General features: G+C 38.6%; 1 long non-coding RNA gene across 1 annotated transcript; it reads right to left on the reverse strand.

Moving 5' to 3' along the window:
* Positions 1–24,837, reverse strand: LOC148133379 (uncharacterized). Its single transcript, XR_015746709.1, has 2 exons — positions 24,706–24,837; positions 1–7,913 (listed from the first exon to the last, which is right to left on the reverse strand). It is a non-coding gene; the product is annotated as an uncharacterized LOC148133379 (long non-coding RNA).
* Positions 24,838–25,778: the final 941 nt, after the last annotated feature.

Consider the following 25,778-nt stretch of genomic DNA (forward strand, 5'->3'; position numbering starts at 1 on the left):
CCTCACCCACTGAAATATCTCATGGTCCACTTGCAATCCCTTGGGGTCCCCATGGTTCCTTGGGCCTTTTCTGCACCAACTCCATATCACCAATCACTCACTTACCTTTCCAGAGTTCCAGAACAGGCTGACCCACGTGGCAGAACAGTGGCCATCTTTTCCTCAGATGCTGTTTTCCTTAGATCTTGCATTCTTTCACCTACACGTTTTTGCGCAGAGAATGGAATCGTCTCTTAAGAATGCAAGATCTAATGAAAACCGCCTCACCAGCGTCTTGAGTAAAAAAAAAATGGGCCCTTTTCTGCCATGAGGCCAGCGTTGCTTGGTCCTGTCCTGGACGGTGCCATGGGTACTTTCCACGTGCTGCTGGGTGGCTGGTTTGAATGAGTGGCTCCAGGCATTGCGGTGTGAAAGCAGTGGCAGCGGCCAATCAACATGGGTCTTCTTTTTTTTTTACGCTGTTTTGACTGGAAGAGAATGCGAGAGCCACTTCGGGGATTACGGTGCGAACTCAGTAGAGGCAGCCAATCAACACGAGGCATTTTTTTTTTTTGGCAGTGTTTTGGCTGGAGGAGGAGGTGGGACCACTGGGTAGTTGGACAGCTGGCTGTGGCAGCAGCGGGAAAACCAAGCACCCTCGCCTCTTGCAGTGAACCAGTCATTGTAGCTGGGGGGAGGCCGTGCCCGAGAGTCCCATGCCGCACATGCTTGCTCACCTCCTGCAATGCCTTGGGTGCCAAAGCCTGAGGCATACTCCCTGGCAGTGGCAAATGGGCATACCAAGCTCTCCATCTCTCTGTCTCCACGGCAGCCATTGGCGAGGTCCACATGGGGTGGGGAGGAGCAAGCTGTATCAGACCTAGCAAAGCAGGCCTAGTGTCTGTGGAGACCCGGCGTGGCAGGATGGGTGGGGAGAAAGAGGCAGGAGCATGTTGTAGCATCTCTGCAGTTAGCCATAAGGGCAAACGATTACTGTGATGCTGCAACATACCTAACTTTGGGACTGGGTCGTAAGTACTTTTGGGGGTAGGTGTCATAACTTTGAACTGTCACTAAGTGAACTGTCGTAACTCAAGGAATACCAGTATGGAGGAAAGTATAGAAAAGAACTGAAGAACATTAGATGCTTAAGGGTAGGCTACATCTATTAAGCATTCTTCTGAGTCGTCTTCCCAGGAAACTTCTTTTAAAAACACTGGAGCACTTTTTAATGATTCAGATTTAGCTATTTTAAGTCAATAAATTATAATAATCACTTCCTGCTATTTGTGGCATACGTAAGGGGTCTGCAAGTCCATTTCCTGATTAAAATGTTACATCAGTGTCAGCAGCCCTCAGACACTGGATAGATAGATGGGCAGCTAGATCTGCAGCTTGAAAAGTTTGCACAATCGATTAGTAGTTTCCACTTCCTTGCTACAAAATGCTTTTTTTTTTTTTTTTTAGTCTCCAGGAATCTCAGTGCTATTTCAGTTTTCCTTCTTTTTTTGCTACCTGTAATGTTTACTCATTTCAAGTATACTAATACAAGAATAACCATGATACTAATTAAAATATTTACAAGGGGGTATGTGTGTATGGAAAGCGGTTCCAGAACCAAAGATGTTTTTGTTAATTGTGCTAGGTTGAGTAATAGTCCATACACAACTGTGGTATGTAATCCTATATCCTCATTATTGTGAGGTGAGTGTCTATACAGTGCAAAAAATTAAAACTACTGTGTCTTTGCATTGTTTTCCAATATAATGTACCCATGCAATTTTCAGACATTGCTTAGAAGCATAGAAACACACCATATGTCACGTCTAACTCATACTTTACATGACAGATCATAACTGGATTTGCAATAATTATTGCATTGTATGCCAGTAAACACACAGACATAAACTAATCATCTGTGGTCAACCTCAGGTCCCAGAGCTTGTGTTCTGCAAATCCCTAAGAAGTACATGGCATTTTCTTAACATTTTAATGTTAACTACTGTATACAGTAGATGCAATCGCAATGCTGTGAATCAAATTTCAGTTTCCATTATTACTCTTAATATGTGTATCACACACACTCCCAAAAGGAGTAATGTGCTTTTAAGAGGGGCAAGTTGGAAATCATTACATGGCACATCACACCACATTTAGTGGTATTTTATGGATTTCAAACCCATGTCTGCTTTTTTTCCTCAATGCTTTTTAAGTATTTTTGAACTTGATCACCTCTTTCATGTTGTTAAGATTCCAGAGGAAATATCATTGGATAATGAAAAACCTCTGTGTTAATGTAAATCATTTTCCAGCTGGTGAGCTAAGGAACATAGCTGTCAATTTCTGCTGGAAATTTGACTTATGCTTCATTTTTCATGGAAGTTCACAGAGTTCAGACTAAACATCCTGTTAGAACAAACATTCAGGCGCATATTTACACTGTAATGCAGATGACAGGCTGTAGGTAGCTGGAGATACAAAAGAGGAAAACCTGGTTGCCTTCAGTGCTTTTTATTTGTAATCTGAACTGCATCACTTAGGAATTTATTGGAATTTATTTACAGAATGGTACTCGTATATATATATCTATATCCATATATATATATGGGATTTTAAAGATTCTATAATACTGTGCAGGATGGATCTATATATACGTGTATGTGTGTGTGTATGTGTGTGTGTATGTGTGTGTGTATATATATATATATAGACCCATCCTGGACATTGCAGTGGGTGTGATGATAGTATTTTAATATTTGTACAAAATTTAATTTAATTTCAATTCTATGTATATAACTGCATTTCTAAATTAAAATACTTTTTGAAGTGAATTGCCCATGGTGTAGCTTTTTTTTTCTATTGATATACAAACAGTTTCTTGAAAGAACACCTGAATAATGAACATTTTTCTGAGATTCATAGAGAGAAAGCCTATTGCTCCAATAGACAGACATGTCACATTTCATTTAAAGCAATCATTTAGGTTCTGCGCAGCAACTTTTTTTATTGATTTGATTTGGAGGCTGCCCTATTCAGGAATGATTTGGTATAGCTTTCAGTGGGGGGAAGAGAAAAGCCACATATGCCTCCAGACAAACCATGTGCCAATAATTTTTAACACCTTTTGTGAACTCAGCAATTTTACATCGCCAACACATACCATTTTTTCTGCCTTCAGCCTTTCTTCATTACCATACTTGTCTTAATTCAGACAAGAGTTCCATTCACTATTCCCTTCTTGGCATTTATCTAGGTTGTAGAAAGAGTAAGAGAAAATGTGAGGAAATTCAATATCTTTCCTTAGATTTCCCAAATGTTTTAAGAAGTAATTTAGAATTTTCCTTTCATTTGCTCCTGGTAGATTTAGTAGATAAGGTTGCTTGGTGATGGATCAAATACCTTGCTTTTGTATTTAAAAAATGGCTCAAAGTAATTTTCTTTCACTTTTACATGTTTCTTCTGTCTGTGTATGGATTTTTTTTAATCCAGATACTATAATTGGGAATTTTGATAAAGACACATAAGAAAAGAGCTGATATTTTATTATGCCCATTCTGAAAATTGGAACATGAGAAGAAAGTGTAGATATGGTAAGGCTGGGTAAAAAATGAATGGTGTGTAGCATTTAATAAAACTATGCAAAGGATAAAAACATGAGCATTCAGAAGAGCATTGTGTCTATACATCAGAGTAGAAACTTTAAAAGAAGGAATGACAATGCAAAGTCCTAAACAAACAGTATTGCACCTTTCATTTGACTAAAATCCTGTTGCAATTTTCAAACAGAATAAAAGCATCCAGATGAGAAGGTGTTAAATAACAATGATTTCTGTTACTCTGAAGAAGATTGGCTAGATGTGTATTTTCATGGTATAATGGTTAAAATAATGGACTAACCGGGGAGAGCCAGATTTAAGTACACCGTAGTCATGAATTATTCATAACCCAATCTTATCAGAGGTTTATGGGGCAAAATTGAAGGAAATGCTATGTATACCACCTTGAGCTCTTGGTCAAATGACAGTATATAAATTAGTATTTTTTAGAAATCTTGAATTGCTTTAGAACAGGAGTGAGCTAATGTTCTTCAGAATTAGTGGATGGGGCTGAAACAAGAGGACCTCCCTTCCCTATGTCAAAACTCTGATGCCTTATTTTCTGTCTCTGAAGAAGCAGTTGTTTATCAGGGTCTTAAACGGTCAGATGAAATAACCCAGATGGATACAATCCTGGATATGAATTTAAATGGTGTCCAGGACTTACAAGAAGTTGTGAACAGTATTAGTTGTTTGGAAATATAAAGTTAATTTATATATGAGCAGAAAAATTGCCACAGAAATCCAACAAAATCACATTAGGCTCCAAGTAAAAGAGCTTTCTTTTTGGAAGGAAAAAGATTTAAAAACTTCATCAAAGAATAAGAAAACACGCACACTAGAATATTTTGGCTTAATGGAACTGCAACTATCTGTCAAAATGAGCGTAGCAAGTTAGGAAACCTATTACAAAATGTGAGAAATCATTTTCATTGTTAATGAACAGTATTAATTCAGGCAAGAAAACCTAAAATAGACATAAAAATTCTTTGCAAGCAAAACGCAAGGCAAGGAATGGGATAGCCATAACAAAGAGCTGTTCCATAACACATTATGGAACATGTTGTCCCCAAAGATACGCTTGGCTCTAACTTCTCTTGTGTTCCAATATATTCTGAAAAATCATTTTATTTCAATGTGCTAATGGTCCACTAGCTCATAATATGTGGCCTTCTAGTTCCACGGTTAGTTGAACTATTACATTATAATCCAACATAAAGAAATGTATCAGTGAAACAGCTGGAGACAGCTGAACTGCAAAGGAATTTTAAAAAATTCGGGAAAAAGTACATGAACTTCAGCTGAATCAAGAAAACTAAGGTAAGACCCAGTTTACAATCTGGGGAGGGGTCTCTTAGACTCACGGCTCCTGCTAGAAAAGCATGTGATAGCTGTAGCCGGGAGGGGGACCTTTACACAATTTAGGGACATGCACCAGATGCGATTGGGAGGCATTCCTCACGGTCACTCATAACTCATCTGGATTACTGCAAGGCTGTCTGCATGGGGCTGCCCTCGAACAGCATTCGGAAATTTCAACTGGGTCAGCACGCAGCTGCACAGGTAATAAAGGATGTCAGATATTTGATACATATAACACCACTGCCTCATGAGTTGCAATGGTTACCAGCATGTTTCCAGGTGCAATTCAAGATGCTGGTTGTCATCTTTATAGCCCTTCCTAGTTTGAGGGCAAGTTATCTAAAAGACCATCTTCTCCTAGTCGTTGTAGCCAGTGTGCCTACAATTTGGCAGTTCAAATCCCATCAGGCTCAAGGTTGACTCAGCCTTCCATCCTTCCGAGGTGGGTAAAATGAGGACCCAAATTGTTGGGGGCAATATGCTGACTCTGTAAACCACTTAGAGAGGGCTGTAAAGCACTATAAAGCGGTATATAAGCCTTAAGCACTAGTGCTGGTGCTATTTCAAAATATCCAATTCGATCTGATATGTGATACAATCAAGATCAAGGGGAGTACTAATACCACTCTATAAAGCCTTAGTAAGGCCACACCTAGAGTACTGCATCCAGTTTTGTTCACCACATTATAAAAAATATGTTGAGACGCTAGAAAAAGTACAGAAAAGAGCAACCTGGAGGACTGGAGGCTAAAACATACAATGAATGGTTGCAGGAACTGGGCTTGGCTAGTCTAGTAAAGAGAAGGACCAGGAGAGACATGATAGCAGTCTTCCAATATTTGAGGGGCTGCCACAGAGAGGAAGGGGTCAAGCTATTTTCTAAAGCGCCTATAGGCCAGACAAGGAATAATGGATGGAAACTGAACAAGGAGAGATTTAACCTGGAAATAAGGAGAAACTTTCTGACAGAACAATCAACCAATGGAACAGCTTGTCCTCGGAAGTTGTGGGAGCGCCATCACTTGAGACTTTCAAGAAGAGATTGGACTGCCATTTGTCACAAATGGTGTAGGGTCTCTCGCTTGGGCGGGGGATTGGACTAGATGACCTACAAGGTCCCTTCCAACTCTGATTATCTGTTATCTGTTATGTTGGGGATGTTATGGATCCCCATTAGCCAAGGAATGTCGGTGTACAGGGACCAGGAGATGTGCCTTCTCTCCTGTAGCACCTATCCTCTGGAGCAGGGGTCCTCAAACTTGGCAACTTTAAGACTTGTGGACTTCAACTCCCAGAATTCTCCAGACTGGTTGGAGAATTCTGGGAGTTGAAGTCCAAAAGTCTTAAAGTTGCCAAGTTTGGGGACCTCTGCTCTGGAGCATTAGAATGACCCCAAACCTGCTGGCCTTTCATAAGGCCATGAAGACTTTGTTGTGTGGCTGACCTAGGGCCCTGAGTGTGTTAAGGTTTCTGTTTCCTGGTTGCATCAATGCTTATGGTTACCATATATATTTATTTTGTATTGCTTTAATTGTTTTAGTTTTTATATTCTGTGATGTATGCCACCCAGAGTCGCTGGTGTTATGCCAGAACACTTCTATGTTATGCCAGGAAAACTCATGGCTAGTCCATGTTAACTCATCAGAAACTGACTTCAGCTCAAAGCTAATTTCACAATAAACAGAACCTGACCAAGTCTTATATCACTCAAACCACTTGTTCAGCCTTAGCAGGCAAACATTCTCCAAAGGATCTGGTCCCAGAGATGCTGAGCCAGCCTTTGAGTTGTCTACATGTAAGCTTTTCCTATACATTCACTTCTAAACCATTCACATGTATGCTTCTGTTTCCCCTCCCATCCCAACCCCTGATTTCAGCCATGCAATGTCTACCCTAAGAGGAGCAAATTAAATGAGAAATGTGAATGCTTTGTGTATTTTATAAATACCAAATTGACAGGATACAGTGTCAACATGGCTTTTAACTTTTGTGAGAATCTAAACTCGAGGAAGAAGAATAAATGGCATGCTATATTTGTACAATATATTACTGTTGGAAGGAGAAATATATACTTCAAGAGGTGTCTGCTGGATGGTTCAACTCATTCCTCTGCCACTGTGTCTCTGCTGTGATTCTAGCTGCTATCTGCCCAATGTCAATTGGGACAGATCATCTTGATTTTGAGAAGATGGCTCAGGCAATTCCAGTGATGAAATGCTAATGGACCTTTATAAAGCCCAATACTTTGTTGGCTAGCATCAGATATTCATAAAAAAAACATCGCAAAATAATGATTGGGTTCGTATAATGTTAAGTGCAATATTCAAGCAACATTGATTGAACCAAGGTTCTACAAGTTACAATAAACTAAGCTAAACCACCTACCCCAGTCAGGCACTAAAACAGGTGAAACTTGAAAGACAAGAGAATATAACATGGAAACTGGGTAATTAAGCTACTCATTTTGCCTTTTCTCCCCCCCCCCCTTCACTTTATAGTTGCACACCCATTTCCTTATGTTATACATTATTAATAGTTTCATTCATAAATCCTTCAGAGAACTAGTCAAAATGTGGGGTTATAACAATTCCATTTCTTTGCTAGCCGGTTTGCGCTCAACTACAGTTACAGTTTTGAGTACACCCCTTTTAAGATTCCCCAAAAAGATGAGTCATATCATCAATTATAAATGCCACTATAGTCGATAAACATAACGAGGAAGAAAAAAAAGAAATCTAGGGAACTGTTTTTAGATATCTGAAGAGGCTGTCACACAGAAAAGGACAAATATCTGTTTTCAGTTACTTTCAAAAGTCAGGATTCATTCTAAAAAGCTGAGGGTTTCAGAGGCAGGGTCTGACTGAATAGTGGAAGAACTTTGTCCATTACAGCAATTCCTTTGAAGAAATGGTGGTGGCTGCCACTTTGGTTTTCAAGCAGATTTTCAAGAGTTGGGAATATCCAGGCCCCGTTTCCCTGTAAGAAAAAAAAAAAAAGATGGAACAAAATGGTTCCCCAGGCCCTCATCTATTTTTATGACACTAAAATTCTAAACCTTGGGGGAATCAAAAACACTTTTCTTCCTGCCCCTGGGAAGACTATAGGAACAAGCCAAAGTCTCTGCAGGGCTTTTCCAATGGAGAAGACTTATGCTACTATCCTCCCTAACTCAGAAAATAATGTTTGGTAGCACAGACCAGCCTTTCCTAACATGATGTCTTCAGTGGTGGGATGCTGCCAGTTCGGACCAGTTCTGGTGAACCGTTAGTTCTGACGATCAGCTGGCCCCGCCCATCTGCCCCCGCCCTATCCTGTCCTATATTCTCATCTTTTTCAGCTTGGCTGATTCGTGCGGCACAGGGGATTTCATGCGCCTCAGCTGTTCTACTTACGGGGGCTGCCTTGTAGAGGTTCAAATCGGTGTTTTTTGAATGCGTGTGTGCGCAAAGCACGTTAGGTGTGCGCGCATGCTCACAGAACCGCTTGTTAAACTGGTTGCAGCCCACCACTGGGTGTCTTCAAAGTGTACCTCAAGTAGCCCGTATCAACCCCAGCAGCACAGCCAAGGGCCAGAATAGAAATTTTTTTCTATATAACTGGAATGCCATGCTTGATAAGGCATTTATAAAGCTGCTATGTCATAGTTTAATGTGGTAAACAAAATGGCAAAGTTGTTTTGTCAAGTGTTCACGAAGGAATACAGAACTCAAATTATATTTATTGTTCTTTTTCTGGGTCACTTCCCTTTAACATCTTGAGATACTGTGACATCATTTCTGCAGTTAAGTCTGAAAAGCTTCCAAACAAAGCCAGAGGCTTTTAAGATCCTGTTTCCTGTGTAGGTGGCCTTCATGCAGTGTGTGTGTGTGTCGACAGCAACTGCAACTTCAATTGCTCAGCTTTTTAATTGTCCTTTGCCACATGTGCAAGGTCAGATTCTCCTGCATCAATTGCTGCAAATTTTTCCCCCTCCTGCATTTTATCTATAAAATCTTTTATCTATTGCAAAGTGACTGTCACTTTAGCTTCATGTCTGAAGGAGGAACTAAAGTGTGGTTTGAGTTATGTAGGCAGGAAGTATCCGCATTTCAAGTTAAGCAATTATTACACTTTGGAAACCAGGGTAAACTGGTTTGGCTTAAAGCAGCCAAGCCTGATCTGGGACATTAGCAAGGCCGGTCCCTGTCCTTCAGTCTTGTCCTTGGAGGAAAGGAAGTAGAAGCTAGGACAGTTTCTCCCTCCCCCAGCAGTTTGCCAACCAGCACAGTATGCCGCAAAAGTGCCCTGTTGTGAAAGGCAGATTTCAAGCTGATCGGCCTAAGTGACAGATGGAGAGCAGGAAAGTTTCAATCCACATTTGCTCTGAGGTGACAAGGACTTTGTTTATACACACAGCATCAAATCCCCACCCCCCTCCCGCTCTTCCCTAGTCAATAGGAAGAGGCTTTGTTCTTTGGGACACTACAAGCAGATCTTTAGGGAAACGGAGAGAAAGAAGAATACTGGGGAAGAGGGGGAGAAAAAACCCTCCAAGGCCTGTTGATAGAAATATTTCCAGGAAGGAGAGATTTCCTGGTAACCCCTGGAACAAAAATAGCGCCTGTTTCCAGCATCTCTATTTTTAATACAAGTGAGAGAAAGGTTTAACTTAGGAATTTGGTTGTAATATATTGACTTGGTTTGCCTGGTGCTGCTCCCTGGATTAAATTGGGAAAGGATGCTTAATGCCAGCTCCATTTATCTATGCATAAATGCAATAATTTGCCTTTAAAATATTTAATTCATAATCTGTGTTATAAACCGGGGCAGCTCCCATTTTATAAAGCCAGCAATAGCAGATCAGTGCCACCTTGTGGCTTCCCATAATTTTTTTACTTTGTTTACTTGGATATTTTCTGTGGGATCTTCTCCATTCATCTGTAATTACTTGATCTGCATTTTATCTCCATTTTATATTTAAAAGTCCAAAATGATCTTTACAAATTTAAGAAAACAAACAAACGAAAAAATAAAAATAATTGATGCAGCAATATATCAATGAGACTACAAAGTTGGTGCTCAGTAAAGCATTGACAGAAAATTAACCATAAAAACAGTATATAAACAACCCTTTGCGGAAAAAAGGATTTAAAGTTTTTTGATTTTTTTTTTACTTTCTCTGAGTAAAGTACCAAAGGGGTACTTTAGGGGTAGAAAGAAGAAAATCCACGAAAAAAAAAATCATGGCTAAGTATTTAGTTTCTAATCTCTTTGTTATACTCCAACTGATGTATGAAATGTATAAACTTTTAAAATTATGCATTTCACATTTCATCTATTATTTTTTGGCTTAAAAACCATATTTAGTTGCTTGAATGTGACTTGCTGTGTAATATCACTGTTTGGTTTAGTGGCTGCAGTGCCTCAGATAGAAAGTCCATGCAGAGAGAAGTAAGGACAGCTGAGAAGATTATCACTTCCTGTTATTCAAGATACAGCTTATAAGTGCTATGTGCTTAGAGCTCAAAGCATTGTCACAGACTCCAAACACCCACTTCGCGGTCTGTTTCTGTTGCTCCCCTCTGGGAGGAGGTTTCGAACTATTTCTAGCAGGACTACCAGATTCTGTAATAGCTTTGTCCCCTATGCCATCCACCTGGTAAACTCACAAGATTTGTTTCTCTTACCATGTACATGTATATATCCAAACTAAACTTGTTTCTCTGTGTCATATAATATTTGTGGGTATGTGTATAATTCTGTATTCATTCATTCATTCATTCATTCATTCATTTTGTCATGTTTATGTAGTGTATATGAGAGCTATATGCAACAAAATTTCATTTTAATGTATGCTGATAAGGGTACATTCAAAGTGACAAAGTTATTCTAAGTTTAGTTAAATATGTAATATACATGGAACAACTTCTGTTGTGAATATATGCTGTTTTTATGTTTGCCATATCATAGTACAATGTTGCCAGAGAGTAATGTTGTAATGAAAAAAATAACACAGAACCTGGCAACCCTATTGCTCTCATTCAACAGGATTCAAGCAAGGATGCCAAGATGTAGGAGATACAATGGGTAGTGCTAAGAGGAACTATCAACCCATTACTTCAAGAAGCAGGAGGCAGATCCAGGTGGAAACTAGAAGGCTTCTGGGAGAAGAGTTTTAAGATTTCCACTCTTCCAGTCCATGGACTCACCACTGCCATAACAAAACCATAGTAGCATTCAGAGCAGCGGTGGGATTCTTTTTTTTTTTTTTTTTACTGTGGGCATGGCTTGGTGGGCATGGCAGGGGAAGATACTGTAAAATCTCCAGTCAGAAGTGGTATTTGCCGGTTCTCCAAACTACTCAAAATTTCCGCTACCGGTTCTCCAGAACTGGTCAGAACCTGCTGAATACCACCTCTGATTCAGAGGCATATATTCATTTTACCTGTCCATCTATCTATATAGTTATATGATTTTTATCCCACCTTTATTACTTTATAAGTAACTTAAGGCACCTATCATACATAAGACTCCTTCTGTGTCCTATATATGCATTGTTTAATTACAACTCGTTGTGGATGATCAGTGACAGCTTTATGTTTTCCTCTTTAGACTGCTAAACCTTTAAATGCCCTTAAATGTCCTCTAATGAGAGTGTTCGAAAAGAGAAAAGTACAAAATAGCAAACATGCCATACTGGAAATAGTCCCAAAGGTGCTTTTTCAAGAGGCAAATGGACTTTCTGGTTTTTCTTTGAAGACATTTCACTTCTCATCCAAGATGGTGGATCTGATTGGATGGTGGGGAGTTGCCTCTTGAAAAAGCACCTTTGGGACAACCATGATCTGGATGACTAATAATCTTCATAGATAATTATTGGAAAGATAACCTTGCCAGATTTCTGTTAGGACCAGGATTTGGACTCCAATGTTCGGAAGGGATGTAAGCTTGGAAACCTTTTGGCTCGTTCTTGCAGATAATTTTCAGATTGTACATTTTTAGGATAGGTAGAGAAATCAGAGCCACAGTGTGCTTGCTTGCTCTTTGCTCCTTCTGCCTGAAAAAGTCACTTCTTAATATCAACTTCTATGGTGTATTTTGTTACAGAAAGCAATTGGAGTGTTTCTGGACACTGGGAATCTAATTTGAGTAAAGACTAGTTTATAACTGCAACAGAAAAGTTTTTACAGGAAATATACTGGGGGTGGAGGAATAGGCAAAACCTAGCTATTCGCCTACACACATCTCATCAGGCAGCAAGTGTTTTGCAAAGCAAAGATAGGAAGGAAGCACTCATCCTACAGAAAAAAAAGAGTAGACAGAGTAAAGAGACAACTAATGGGAAATTCCTAACTTCCTATTTCTAACCCTGTTGTGGGCAGTAGCTTGTGAGGTGGTGAGAGTTATTGCAACTAAATTCACACTTCCAACATCCTTCTGGGCTGTCTAGTGGGGTGGGCCTCAAGGTATTTCTCTGCAGTGATTTTAGTCCTTTCTTTTGGACATGTTCAAAAGATGGTGGTGGTGGGAGCCTTAATGTTTGAACCCAGACCATTCATCTATTGCAAACATGTCAAACCCAAGGCCCAAGGGCCAGATGTAGCCTGCGATGTGTTTGAATCTGACCACAGGACCACCCTGGAGACAGCGAGGAGCTGGCCCCTGTCCACCCTAGTCCAGCTGGGCCCTCCCCCGAGTGCACACACAGGAGAATCCTGAATGTTAGAAAATTTCCATGAAGTGACTAGAAATTGAACTGTGCAATTTATATCACTGTTAGTTTTTCTTCCATTGTTTTTTAATCCACCGATGATGGTGGCCAAGTAGATAGACATGTGTGAGGAAACTCCAAGCCCAAACCTTGGAGAATATATTCTAGAGCTGTGATGGTGAACCTATGGCACGTGTGCCGGAAGTGGCATGCAGAGCCACTTCTGCTGGCATGTGAGAGGTCGCCCGGAAGAGCCCCACTGCGCATGCGCCCACCAGCCAGCTGATTGTTGGGTATCTGCCGCGCATATGCATGGGGAGATGCAGGCGTGGGAGACACGCGCGCATTCGCAGAGGCATGTGGTGTGCGGGCGAGTCATGCACACATGTGCAGAGGCGTGCAGTGTGCACACAGAGGGTCATGCACACATGCGCGGGGGGGGTGGGTACATCATGGGTGCAGGCACACGAGCGCACGCACACGCACACACTTTTGGCACGCAACGTAGAAAAGGTTAGCCATCACTGCTCTAGAGGATTAGAATATTGAATTAAAAGTATTGAACCATCCATCTATTAAAATATTGAATTGCCTTTGGGAAGCATGGAAAGAAAGAACCTCTCCATGCTTGGACCCCAGAGCAATTATGCTCGTTGAGCAAAATCCCTGTATCAGTCTCAAAAAGAAACCACAACAACAAAGAAACAGGTCAGGAAGTAGGCTGTTAATAAGGTATTAGTGCTCAACATGGAAGCACATTGCTGTTTTTTCCTTGTCCTTCTCCCCTGCGGCAGTCACTGGGAAGCAAGCCCTTTTGCCATTCCTCCAAAAGGGTTCTTGTAGTTGGATGGAATTGATTACTCCAGCCATTCAGATTTTCAGATGGCATGAAAAATGTAAGAGTCTGTTAAGAATAAAATAAAGTACAGAGGAAAGATTGTGTTTATCAGTTGAGAACAGAGCTTCTGTTTTGTCACTTAACATACGAATTGCGGCTGTTGATTACTTGCATCAAAATAATAAACACTGTTAACTTTTGTCATGATGTGTTACGCTTTTTTTGCTACAACAGGCAGTGTTTTGTGTTAGGCAGCCAAGCACTACTCTTTAACCTCATTTTTATTTTGCAATTGTATTTATTCACCATGTTGCATTAAATAGTGATACTTAAATGCCCACAGGAAGAAACCAGACAAATTGGCTGTAGCTCTAAAAAAGCTTGCAAGGCGCTGTGAAGCAGGATTTCATCCCGACTCTATAGCCGAGGAACCAACAGCAGTGTCATAAAGGACACAAGTAACCTTACCACTACTGCCACTCTCCAATACAAATTTGAAAAGGAACAAAAATGAGAAGCGTTCACTTTTTTCCATTTCCTTTTCTGCCTGACATCTTCAGTCCCATCAAATAACCAATTTCTGAACTCAATCGTGAATTTTTATTATGATTTAAGAGAGACAAAACAATCAACATCTTTAAAAAGGCCATTTATTTATATAATTATTTTAAAAATCTTACAGTAAAAGTCTGAATAGCCCAAAAATGTCTGGTCCTTTAGTTTATTTATAACTTTATTTAGATCAGGGTAATAGAATAGAATCGGATGGGATGGAATGGGATGGAACTGGGAACAAAACAGAATAGAATTCTTTATTGGCCAAGTGTGATTATTTCCAGTTCGTTAAATTCTTAAGCTTATAGTGAACCTTTTATTCAAGAATGAAGGTAGTCTCACCACTCGGCTTTTCAAACTTGTCCTTTCAAAAATATCTAATGGCTTTAAGGCAGTTAAATAAATAATTTCTGAAAGTGATTAGAAAGTGAGTTTGATAAACCCAGTGTTCTTTAAAAGGCTCTACACAGATGGCCTTCCTTCATCTCCTGCTGTCCTGAGGTCTCCTCTCAAACAGTAGTTATCTGGAGCACATGTTGGAAATCTCCCATCCTCTCCTTATCTGAAGATGTTCCACAGAACTGGTCTATTTACTGTTTCTTCATCCTTTGTCACGATTGTTGTCTCCACTTGTTCAGAGATGTGCTAGTTAACCATATCTATCCTGGAAGTAAAAATTCTTAAATTTTAAATGTGTATATTTAGCATCAGGCTTCTGTTGGGTGAATCTCCATGTTTCATAATGTACTTTTTTAAAGTGTTATGTCATACATGTTAAATTTTAATGTAATCTCTTAATTTGTTCCATAAAGTCTGCAGTCAGTTTACTAAAAGGACATCTTCTTTTGATTTTGTCTTTTATCTTTGAACACTCATTGGAACTTCATTCATTAACCTCTAACTTTTTAATCATGCAGGAATCCCATTTAGGAGCATCTCAGTTGTCTATTAAAATTGGTGTTTGTTTTTGAAAAGCTCTGATAGTTAAAGAGTTTCCACCAAGGAAACTTGAGGTTTATACTTTTCTGAAACTAGAGAAAGCAGAGGCCCAGCATCAGGTCCCAGGCATACTCTGTCCCATGAGACTTGGTGGTGTTCACAGTAATATCCTGTTCTTATTTTTCAAACACATTTGATAGTCAGGGTACAGTTGACTGAATATGCACAAAGTAAATTATGTATACCTTATACTGAGATAAGATTATATTTAAAGCTTATTACTCTTTTCTACTGCTATTGCTACTTCTACACCCTTCCCAGTCAGGAAGGCCTTAAACACACACCTTCACCCCACTCCCAGAAAAGCAGGCCACGATACTTCAAAACACATCACAAAATTCTTAAGAACTAAGTTCCCTTAATATAAATTAGAATTGTAATGGATTTCCTAAAGCTCTCCTTTAGGCTGATCCGATTCTTTTCTCCACCTCATGTATAGTATTCAAAGGGTATGGTTCATAAAAATATTAAAATAATAAATGGAAGTGGAAATATTATTTAAACAGTGCTCTCTGCAGTGCTTTAAATATCCAGCTCAGCCATTTCCAAATGGATGGCTTGATGATGTCCCTTAATTATACTACAACTTCCAAAGTTTCCTAGCCAGTTAAGAGCATTCCTGGATGGCAGTTAGATATCTTCCCAAAATACAGTAAAGGTGGCACTGTTATTATAGAGAATCCTATGTAAGCAGTAAAGAAAATTAGAGGGGTTTATTCCTTAAGTATCAATAAAATGTCTCTCAATAATTACTGTGTGTGTTGCTATGGTAACATGATAGGCCAGAGAGCCTTCAGTGGTTTATCTGCTGCTGTTGACGTGATTACTAGGCTCTTATGCAATATCAGTAAATGACAATAATTTTATCTACTTAAGGAAAAGTAAAATAAATGTAGGGTAGATTATTGTATCATAAGTGTTGATTATTGGGTTTTACCATATAGTATGGTTTTAGAAAGGGTGGAACATTAAATCCAGTTCAGGAAAGGAAGGAGCTGACTGTTGATTAAGCATAGACAAATATTTTGTATTTGCCCTGTTTGATGTGTGTTGTGCCTGGGAGCTGAATGGGGCTTGCCAGCATTTCTTCTGGGGCCAAAAGACTAAGTCAACAGTTTGGGCACATTTGCATGTTGGTGAGTTTAAGGCACCAGGAACCTGTGAGGCACTATGGACCTAGAGCAACACATGGAGTTCCTTTCCTTTATAGTTCTTCACCTATAGATAGAAAGACGAAAGCAACTGTTTGTACAACTATAGATATATTCTTGGAACTACTAAGGAAGAACCGTTTTAACCCTCTTCCTGCTGATCAAACTTTCCAAACTTTGCTTCCTCTTTGCCATCTGGAAAGTAGCCCCTCCCTCTTGGGAATCCAGACTGCATTCCACCACAGATACAAGTCTTGAAGAGGCCAAAAACATACGTTTTACCCCTTCAGTATCCTGCAACCAATTCCCCAATGGACCTACTGATGCACCACAAATTGTAGTGCAATCCTAGCATCAAAAGAAATTGTGCAATTGTGTGAGAATGAGAGAAATTAGGAAACATGTGACTATTACTCCAATCAATCCATTTCTGAATTCCTGACAGGAAAAGTGGTAAGTTGTGGCCATGGCAGTGATGTTGGAAACTAACTGATAAATTTGCAGAAAATAGATGGGTACTGTGATGATCTGGGGTTTGGCACAAAAATAACAAAGTCACCAAAGTAGATAAATTCCCTTTAATGCCTCCAACTTTGCTCCCAATGTCGTTATCCTCGGCTGGAGATCAAACTCTTCCAAAAACAGTCTACGAAAGGAAGAAATGCAGTCTGAACCCAACGTAACGATAATTAGAAATTAAAAAAAAACCCAACACAAACCACACTGAAGTAATTAACACGACAGGCCAGGATGATAATTTGCAGACTTCCAAAAGATAACACAACACCCACAGTTGGGAGGATGCCAAAATCCAGATACGCCTCGAGAAAGATAATGCATGCTTTGCTTTCAGCAACTTTGCCATGCACAGTTTGCCCTTTTAAACAGTCTTCCCAGCTGCAGCCCCTGAAGGGGATCAGGGCCCTTTCTTCCCCTATAAACCATGTTGCTGCCTTATCCGTTCCTCCCTGCATGCTCTAGGATGAAGATGGGGTGGGCCTGGGTCTTCCTCTGAATGCCCAGCTGGCCTGTGCCCTTCCCCAGTTTCGTCCACAGCCTCCGGAGCCACATTCCCACTCCCTGTCAGCTGTTCCACTTCTCCCTTGGAATCAGATTCCAACTGGGGCATGATAAGTACTGGGAAATCTACGTGAAAGATTATGAACAAAGAAATGGGTCTCAGAAGAAAAGAATCAGGATGAAGTCAGGGTGCAGCTAAGAGTATACAGTAATCAGTGTTTTAAAGGAAAAATATTGAGGAACTGAGGATGGAGCTATAGATTCCAGAACTACAGTCTTCATATTCAGCAACTGAAAGACAAAAATTGATGCTTTCATTTGTAGGGTGTTTAGAAATTAGATAAAGGGCAGTAATGAGTTTGTTGTAAATTTTTTGTTCATGCATACAATTATACAACTGGAGATGATAAAAATGCTTTCTAGGTATGAAAGGGCCAGCTAGTTTTCCCAGTTCTTCAGGTACGCAGTTGCCAAGTGAGAATTGCAACTGCTCCATCTACAAAGGTCAGGCATTCCACTGCGGAGGATAATATTCAGCTGATAGTATTTTATCGCAGCATTGAAGAACATCATGGGAAAAACTACAAATGGATTTTTGTTACTTTAGTTCAAAGGACAGACCCCTGACTGAATTGCTTTCTTCTTTTTTCTTTGTTGCTATTTTGTTCATTACACTTCTAGCATTTTTTGGAAAAGGAATTACTCATTTTAATGGTCAAGACTACAGTGATAGACAGTACTAGCAGTACAACATGTTGTCCCAATTCTATTATTTGAAGTAAATTTACTTTTCCATTGAAATTCCCATTGTTTCATCTCTATATTTTTCATACATTTAAACATATAGACTTTAATCTGTCCATGTTCTGATTTGCATTTCACTATTAAGTTACATGTTGCACCTAACAAATGTTTTGTATTATGTGCTATAAGATTTTCAAATTCAAACTTTTAAATTTTTCCCCTTGCTTTTGCATTTTTTAAAAATAATTGTGCATCTTTAAAAATACCAGAACCAATTATGTCTAGAAGAGCATTGTGTATTAGATTCAAAATATCCTTGTTTTAGTCTATTAAAAATAACATCTTGCAATCCAAAAAACTTCTTGTCTCTCCACTGAGCAAATTCTAACTCAAGCTGAATCCTGGTTTTTCAAACTTGTCTTCAAATTATTTTGCAAACTATTAACTAGGAATTGGAGCAGTTCTTCCTTCTGTTACAGTTTTGCAATTTTCACTGAGAAGTTGGTACAATATATAATTTTATTTTCTCTTTTATTTTGAAACTATCTGGAGCTAGCTTTTCCTTTCCTTTTTGGTTTCCTTTATTAGGTTCAGCTTTGCTGACATCTTTACACATCCAGGTCACCTGGAAAAAGAGCAGAAAACTTTTCCTTGGTGACCTATGCGTCCCTTTACCTCCCATATCCATATTATATGCAAAGGTTTAGATGTCCCTGGTCAAACAAACAAATCCCTAACTAAACAGAAAGTGATAGGATATAGAGTACAATGACATTGAATGACATCTTTTTGCACACTGAATGCATACTTACTGTATAGCTGTTTACAGATTCAAACTAAGAGTGACACAGACATTTGGATGTTCTTTCAGTCACCTCTCCCCTATTAGCTTCCAATAATTTCTTAGCCAGTTAAGTCTTCCTATTTTTTGTTTCTTACTTTTTTTCCTTACCCTTCCTTCCAGAAGACTTCTCAGAAATATTCTTACGTTTCCCTATGTATGTTGTATTGTCAGACATTTTCAGTAATATTTAAACTAGGGGTCTGTGATGTCCATTTTAAAATCTATCTTTTTTCCGTAGTACTTCATGATTAATTTGGAGGCATAGTTGGATCATTTCTTCCTGAAATATCCAATATTTTTTCAACACAGCACTTGCATATCTCTATTATGTTTTGGAGTTGCATAACAACCAAAAGTTACAAAAACGTGAGCATGGAAAAACAAATTCAACTAATTATCCTTATCTTAGAAGCCAAGATCACAGTGAAGAATGTAAATGGGTACAATCTGAGAAAGGAAAGAGAGATATAAAAGTTTTCTACTAATGCTTAAGAACAAAAAGATTAATGAACTGCAATATTTATAGTACTGTGATTCTATGATCTCTGGTTTCTCATGTTTACTAATTTGTCTAGTTGCTTTCCCTTAGTTCAAAATTAGCTTATTCACAAGGCTTAGTTGCATAACTACACCTTGAAATATTTGTATCATTTTATTGTTTGTTTTTCTCTTTCTGGAAGTAAGTGGTGTGATACCATTAGTGATTTATTATAGTAAAAGTCTCTAGTATCTAACATCACATCATGTTCATCTTCTCCAAGAGTAAGTACAAGTCTTGTTTTAGGTTTTAAATGCACAAACCTTACCACCAGGCATGTAAGCTGGCAGATGTTATGACTGTGTGTGTATTTTGAATACTACTGGGATCCTCTAGCTAAGAACTCTATGCAGCATATTGTGGCTGATGCATTTTTAATCATACCTCTGCAAATATATCAAGGCAACTACAATTAAATATTGTCATCTTGTGTTGAAACATAGTACTGCAAGAAGGAAAGTACAGAATTCAGTAAAGCTTTAATTTTTTTGTCAATCAAGAGATGAAAAGGAACATCTGCAGGCTGGAACTATTCTATTGAAATCCTGAAAGTGAGATTGAAGGCTGTCCAACCAATATGAAGCTGAGAGATATGTTCAGGTAACATAAGCAAAAAAATGATATTGTTTCCCAAATAAGAAGACCCAATACTGGACAGAATACTGGGCATGCACTGTAAGCATTGCAAATAAATAAAGCAATTTTCCAAATAGATAACCATGTAATACCATCGTGCACTTTCCTTTGCATCTGAGGGAATACAGAGATGGTTCAGCTCAGAAAAGGATTATCAATGATGACAAGTAGTCCTTCAAACACTATAACCTAATCCTAAATCTGGAAACTCTTTAAGAGATAAAATCTTTTGAACTACTCTAGAAATGGATTATCTGACTGAATCTAAGTATAATAAGAATCTAACATCGACTTCCGGTTTGTCGGCCGCGGCGGCAGGGATTTGCGAAGCTGCGCGATCCTGCGCTAGCCGTTTTGGGGCTCCCGACCCAGCCGGGTGCGGAGCTAGGCTGCCCTGCAGGGGCAGCTGAAGGTAGGGGGATCCGGAGAAGGGTTTGGGGTGCTGCAGACCCCCTCCTGGCCGGCAGAACCCCTTTTCCCAGGACGGTGCAGCGGCGGTCCGTAATGGCCGCCACAAAGAAGCTGGCAGCCGGGTAAGAATGCGCAGGAGGAAGTGGAGAAAGTGATTGAGAGGAGAAAGTTTTTCTTGGCTCCTAGGACTCTAAGACATATTTAATAAAATTCCTGAAAAGTATGACTTTCTGAATAATACCTGCCAGAAGAGGAAAAAAGCGGCTGCTTGAAGGTGCTGAAAGGATAGCTTTTCCTCTTTTCCTACGGAATAAATAACTGGATATTAAGAAACCTATTTTTTAGGTGGAAATTGGTTTTAAGCGATGAGTGGGAAGAGAGAGGATTAAAAAGAAAATATTTGTATGCTAAGATTTGTTGGAGCAGATGCCTTAAGGATTTGAAGACTAGAATATATTGTAACAAGACTTTAAACAGATTTGGACTTTCTTTCTCTTTGATTGATATCACCCCAGAAGGAGAAAGTGAGAACTCTGCCTTGGTTTGGACTGATTGATAACTTTGGGACTGTTTTATCTTTTTTATTTTCTTTTGAATATTCTGGTTGTTGTAAGAAGAAAGAAGGAGAAAAGAAAAGAAAAGATTTATAATGGCTCTTTCTGTTGAGGAACTAAGAAATGGTGTGGAAGAAGCTTTTCTTTTCTTAGAAATGGCGCTTACTAATTATCAACAAAAATTACAACAGATGAAGACAGCAGAGGAACAAGAAAGAAAGGAAGGAGCCATCTTTAATGAATCTCAGAATTTGATCCAGAAAAAAGGAAGAGAGAAAGAAAAGAAAAGAAGAGAAAAGAAGAAAACTAAAGGATTTAAGGACTTAAGATCTAAAAAACATTTAAGAAAGGGAAAAATAAAGTGCAAAACCAATATGATGATTGTAAACAAGGGGAAAAGAAATACGACAGAGAAGGGAAGCTGGTAAGGCAGAGGCTAGAAGAAGGGGGGTAGAAAGGTTTGTTGGGAAAAGAAAGAAAGGGAAAAGGTGGAGAAAAGCTACAACGTTTTGAAATTAAATGGAAAAAGGAATTTTTATGGATAATGGATAAAGTATAATTTTTTTCTTTTAAAAAAAAAAGATTTTGCAAGGTACATAAGATGAGATGGTAGTATTGCAATGGTTTAAGAGTTGATAAGAGATTAAAATGTTAAAATGTTTAAAAATGATTGGTTTTAAAACTTAATAATAGGAGAGGTTTAGAATATTGTTTTAATTAAAGAGTTTAATAAAATTATGGTATTGATGTTATTACAAAATTTTTATTATAGTATTTCTTTTTAATATTTGGATTTATTCTCTAATTATGCACTTAATTGTGTTGGATGTATTAGTTAGATAGAATGTACCAAGCAAAATCTGATTGGGTATTAGATATTATTTTAAAGATTAATTTGATTAACTTAGGGGGAGATAGAAAGGCATCATACTCTGATTAATGATTTCAGGAGAAACTGATTTTCTTTTTTTTTCATAAGGGATGAGACAAAGGGATGATAAAAAATGGACAAAAGATACAAATATAATGATTTAAACTAAGATGATTAATTAAGGTAGAATTAAGAAGTGTGAAATATGTGGAGAAGTTAATATAGAAGGCTTAGAATGGTAAATAAAATAAGTAATGATATGTAAGATGAGCATGAATATAATTGAAGTCCATGAAGAGAGAGACACCTGGGTCCAAGTTACTTTCCAAAAAGATATTTTTTTTTTATGTTTTGTGTGTTGTGTGTATATGTCTTTGGGGGAGAATTGGTAAAAACTTGTAGAAATATAGAATGAGAATAATGGTAACTAAGTCAGAAAGAAACAGATGAAATAATAATAATGATATTGAATAAGAGTAAAGAGAAGTAAAGAGAAATTGAATAAGAGGTTTTGGTATATTATATGGAAATGGTTTAAAACAGAATCATAATTTATCTGACTTGTTAAATTTACAAGGGAAAAAGGTTTAAACATGTAATGAATAATGATAATTTGTGTGTTTTAAAAATTAATAAAACTTGTTTTAAAAAAAAAAAGAATCTAACATCACATCAATTTCCAATCAAATGTCAAAGCAACCATATTCAATGCCTTGATGTTGGTTTTTACATTTTCAATATCAAAGGTAATATTTATTAAAAAATAAAAAATCTGGCAAATTTTCAATTTATTCATGTTTAAAATATTACAATAATTTTGTCATTTCTATTGGATCACATAGATTCTTAGTCTTAGTGCATAAAAAAAACTTGCTTTGTGACTGAAAAAAACAGCAGATGGCCAGCAAGTTCCCAATAGCTTCAAGGAAGAATTGTAAATGACAAATGGGAATTCCCAATTCTCTACCTATTCTCCACTTGAAATTATAAGACATCTTGCCTCAACTTGGCATTATCCAGATGTGCCTAAGTCTAATTATAATTTCTATACAGGTAGTCCTTAACTTATGAGCCTAGATCATAAATCTGTAATGTGACCATAGGACACTGCAAATGGCTGTAAATATGAGCCAGTTGCCAAATACTCAAAATATGGCCATATCACTGTGGGAGGGGTGGTTGTTGGAATTTCAGAACCAGGTTGTAAGTAGTTTTTGAGGGTTCCATCATAATCAATAGTAGCTAAGCAACTGTAAAGTAGGTAAGTAAGGACTACCTAATTCCCAAAGAGCAGTATCATTATAGTAATCATTCACTCTGGGTTTGATGGAGCATTTATTGAAATATAACCAAAAATATATAGCAGGTCAAGGAAATCTCACTTAATATTATTTATTCAGCTTATACTGCTTAGAATTGAGGATATCTTTGGCTTACAACTTGGCCTGAGATGGAAAAGGTTTGCATTATATTTCTGTATTTATATCTGCTTTCTTTAAAACTGAACCTTTCAGTTAAAACCTAAAATATTCCCCATCTCAATCTGCAATCTGTTTAGAATATTGTACAATGAAATTATCTTGTTTCAAACCTGAAGATGTATGTTCCACTGAATTCAGCAGAGTGCAAGTTTTGAAACTGGGCACACATTGAGCACTTCCCAATAAATTTTAGAAGTGAAAATGCCAGTAATATGTCAAATATTCAGTCTTTTTATTACAATTTGCCAGAAGGCACCAGTATCCTTACAGATTATTTTTAAGCATATTCTAACACCTTTCTTTTAATAAATCTTTTATACTTTATCCAACCTTAAAATATATTATTTCCATACAAGGTGATAAGGGGTAAATATAAACAGGTACCCAATAATTTCTTCAGTAGCTTTGTGTATAGCAGATGGTGACACAGCAAGCAAAGAAAGGGTTAATAAATTGTGAAGTGTTGCAGTACTCAGCTAACCTGATCTTTGAACTCCAGTGAGTGCTCCAGCTGCACATTAACACAAGGAGCTACCAAGGGAAAAGGAAACTTAAAGGCAACTCTCTCGTTTAAATAACTTTAATGTGGAAGGATCACACACTCTTTTTCCAGCTACAAAATGTTGCAAATTACAATTTCACCACATCAAAAAACAGCTCAAAGGAAATTCAGATGCCCTATGAAACTAACATACATACATTGTGCAATCAACATACACTGTAGCAAAGCCCTTGGGGAGATGTCTCAGTTGTTTTTTCCAGGCTAGGCCCAAGGAGCAGCTGGTACTCCAGCTTGTCTCAAAATGGTTTCCCTCATTTGGGATCAATTTCCAAACCTATTATAAGAAAGTGAATCTTTCCTTAAAGGGATAGTCAGATGCACTCCCAGCCCATGGACAAACCATATATCAGTCATTGTGTCCCTCTAGCTGGCTAGACCCAAGGGAACATTGCAATGTGGACTGAAACAATCTCATTAATCCCTTAATAGAACAAACTGTGCGAAAGAGGTTGCAGTATTGTGTTTCAGGACCAGGGGTGGGATATGACAGGGTTAACTACCTGTTCCGGATTTACGAGCTTCCCTGCAGGCTGGGAGCCACACGCCTATAAATAGTCATCAGCACGCTAGTTGCAGAGAAGCAGCCTTTGAAACAGCCCTCTTTTCCTGCTTTTTTAACTGCAGCTGTGCCTTGTTGGGCAGCTGAAGTTGAAAAATCAGGAAATAAAAATCAGGTAAGAGCCTGGGTGGTTGGGTGAGCAAAAACATCAGCAGACATAGAACCAGTTCTATGTCTGCTGCTCTTCAGAGCTACCTGTTCTACAGAGGTGGACAGAACCGGTAGAAACCCACACCTGGCCAGGACCAAATGCTTTATAGAACAAATACTGTAGTTCTTCTTTTGCTAACATTTTTGAGATTACACATCACTTACCTTGCCAAAACATATATTTATTTCTAGATGTAGATTTTCAGCTAGATGAAAAACCACATCCAAAGGATACTCAACCACCCAGAGTCACTTTGGATAGTGAGATGGGCAGCATATACAGTAGATCCAATAAACAGACATTCAGAGAGTTTTTCTAAGGAAAGGTATGGGATCTCCTTTGGCCCAGTGTTATTGAACTTGTGTATAAAGAACCTAGAAGAAAGGATAGTTAACAAATTCACAGATGGCATTAAACTAAGGAAATGGGGGGGGGCGGGATCACAATTCAAAATGGCCTAAACAAGTTTTTGACATTTGGCTACATTTAGTACGACTGATTTAGGGCTGCGGCAATGGTGATGGCCTACTTCTGATTAGGAAAAATCAAATGTACAACTGAAAGACTGGTGAGACCTGGCTTGGTTTTAACGCATGTGAAAGGAGTCTAAGTGGGCAACCAAGTGAAAGTGAGCAAGCCTGGTATACAACATGTTTAAAAGGACCATGCTATATCCATATCAGAGAAGCTAAATTTCCACTGTTCTTTTCATTACCTAGACTGCCCTTGAAGGACTCTGCTTAGCTCTGGGCACTGAGGACTGGACAATCTAAGACAGAGGTGTCAGCCGCTTCAGGGTCGTGTTTGACCTCAGGGGGCCAGGGCAGGCGTGGCCACCTTGACGTCACTTGTGTCGGGGGTGGCTGTGGTCCAAGCATTCTGCCAGTGATTACATGCTCCCGAGCTTTATTTTCAAGTTGCGACAGCCTCCTGCAACCCTCTTCCAGTGAAAACAGACTGCCTCCTGCAACCCTCTGCCAGCGGCACTTCCGAGGTCCATTTTTTATTTTATTTTTTATTTTATTTTGTCAAGCAATTATTAGATAACAGGCATAAGTATAAACATGGTTATGGATACATGAAATGGATACGAATAAGAAAAAAAGAAAAGAAACAATAGGACAGGGACGGTAGGCACATTGGTGCGCTTTCCAGGGCAGCCCTTATGGGCTGGATGCAGCCCGCGGGCCTTGAGTTTGACACCCCTGATCTAAGAGGACCTGGAAAGCAAGACCTA

This window comes from Notechis scutatus, chromosome 1, assembly GCF_049901735.1.
Source record: "Notechis scutatus isolate UNSWTSFEM ecotype Mainland chromosome 1, rNotScu1.2, whole genome shotgun sequence".
In the NCBI taxonomy this organism is placed as follows: Eukaryota; Metazoa; Chordata; class Lepidosauria; order Squamata; family Elapidae; genus Notechis; species Notechis scutatus.